Source organism: Lactuca virosa, chromosome 3 (genome assembly GCF_052849685.1).
Source record: "Lactuca virosa cultivar CGN04683 chromosome 3, Lactuca_virosa_CGN04683_v6, whole genome shotgun sequence".
Taxonomy (NCBI): Eukaryota; Viridiplantae; Streptophyta; class Magnoliopsida; order Asterales; family Asteraceae; genus Lactuca; species Lactuca virosa.
The window spans coordinates 19,298,770-19,301,165 of record NC_136428.1 but is presented as its reverse complement, the minus strand read 5'-3'; the positions used below and the strand labels follow the sequence as shown (position 1 = coordinate 19,301,165).

Sequence of the window (2,396 nt, the reverse complement as noted above, 5' to 3'; positions counted from 1 at the left end):
GTGTGGAGATTGATGTAATATAGACTACCGACACAGTTGAATTTATCAAAAAGATCTTTGGAGTTGCAATCTATTGTGTGTCCGTCTTGTGGTGTAGGGGTTAATCATCCACTCACATTATTTTCAAGTGTGAAGTGGCGGTGGTGATATGGTCTTTAGTTTCTCGGTGGTGTGCGTTGTCACTCCCGTTTTCATCTTCTTTTAAAAAATGGTTGACTTGTATGGATGACCAAAATCTATGCCTTACTAACACGTATCGTTTAGAAGTGATTGTAATTACAGCGTGTTGAGTTATTTGGATATTTCAAAATTCAATAGTTTTTGAGGGGGTTCAAATTAGAAAAAATACATTGTTTGATAATATTGTTTTAAAATCTTTCTATTAGTTAAAATTTTGAGTTTTTTTAATCCGACGTTAACTGGAATGTTTGGCTATGGAACACTTTGTGATTTCTTTTCCTTTCTAGCAAATTGCTAGAATCCCTATTCTAATAAATAAATAGTTTTAATCTCTTTTTGCCAAGTGTCACTCTATTACAACTCATTAATATTATGTCATGTGTCCTATAGATATATTAGATATATTAGGCAACTCATTTCAAAATCAATTTTACATTTTTTATTAATATGTTAAATTTGAAGTTATAATAACTTTAAAATTTTGATATACCTCTTAATTAATAATTTATTTAAAATAATTGATTAATAATTATAAATTTTTTTATAAAAATTTAATTAATTTTATAACCCGTGTTTACTACGGGTTATAAACTAGTTGTGAATATACAAGTTGATAGTTATTCAAAAAAATTTATATGTAAAAAACATTTTGATATTACGTGGAAAACTAAAGGTTTAGTTACAACCTTTAATCTGATGTGGTCGTAAACACATGTTCGATGCGCACCCGCACGAGACCGGACTCTAATTTCTTTTACCTAATTTCTTTTACCAAAGTCCTTTTTTTTTCCACAGATTCCTCAAATACCGGAAACTTTGTCAACTTTGACCTTTATCCTCATTTTACCTTCTATAGCCGGTAGCCCACCTGGTCTTCTTCTTAACACAAAGACGCACATCACCACCACCACCACACTCTGCCATCACCACCACCCTCTGCTACACACTAGCACCACCATTTACTACACACAAACCACCACAACCGTTTTCCGCCATCCAACGCCACCCTTATCCCTCCATCATAGCAACCGTTAACCCACCTTTACCACACACAATCCACCTGAATACATCGTCTTCTTCACACCACAACCCTACCATTAAACTACCTTTATTTATACCGTGAAAACAATGAAGCACAAGACTCACACGGTATCAGTTACAGAAAAGCTATCCTTGAACACAATAATATGCAGCAACTCCCTTAGTTCTTTCTTCGGCCCCAAATCAGCTTGCTCCTATTCGTAATTGGAAATAAACAAGATCAATCCAAATAAATTCATAAGTTTAGAAAAGAAATTTGCATCAGAAAGAAGGGTTGTTGTGAATCATAATCGCACACAATAATTGCAAAAAATAAATCACCCACTAAAAGCCCTCATTGGAACCAAGCCCCTGAATAAAATCCCCCACTGAAAATGAATGTTTTGTTTTTTTAACCTAATCTGGTCAATTCAAGGTAAACCCCCACAAAGACGAGAGATTTAGCTTGTAGAACGGTGATCAATGGTGGGTTTGAGAGGTTTCTGGAGGAGTAGAGAAGTGGTGACGGATGGTCGGAAGTAAATGGTGGTTTAGAGAGTTTCGGTGGGGTAGAGAGGTGGTGGCAGAAGCTCATAGTTTGATGGTAGCGTTAGATTGTAGATAGACGGTCGACAGAGGCTTTAGAAAGGTTTTGATGGAGAAGAGAGGTGGTGGAAGATTATCCACGATGGATGGTGACTGTAAGAAAGTTGTTGGCGGCGGTGATGGTGGTTACAATGTATATGGTTCTTGATTTTAGAGAAGATATAAGAGGAGGAGATCGACGGTTTTGCTGCTTGAGAAGGGAGAAGAAAGAAGAGATGATGAGGGAAGGACCGCCTACCTCCTCTTGACCTGATAAAAAACACTAAGTGAAAAAACTTACCCAAATGTGAGGATCTATTGAAAAAAAATCGACATAACCGAATTTTTTTGTGTAAAATTGAGGTTTTTATATCAAAAACTCTACTTTATATATATATATATATATATATATATATATATATATATATATATATATATATATATATATATATATATATTAAATGGTTAACGCGTTGGACTCTCAATTCCCGTCTCTTCGCATTCAAATATAAAAAGTTAAAAAACAACTCAGTTAAGCTGATTTTGCCACCGAAACTTTTTATCCATCCACAGAAAATATGAAAAATTTTGACATAAATGCCCCTTATTTT

At 34.6% G+C, this 2,396-nt stretch overlaps 1 long non-coding RNA gene across 1 annotated transcript; it reads right to left on the bottom strand.

Moving 5' to 3' along the window:
- Positions 1–818: 818 nt before the first annotated feature.
- On the bottom strand, positions 819–2,078 carry LOC145162230 (uncharacterized). The gene is made up of 2 exons (XR_013738971.1): positions 1,518–2,078; positions 819–1,415 (listed from the first exon to the last, which is right to left on the bottom strand). It is a non-coding gene; the product is annotated as an uncharacterized LOC145162230 (long non-coding RNA).
- Positions 2,079–2,396: the final 318 nt, after the last annotated feature.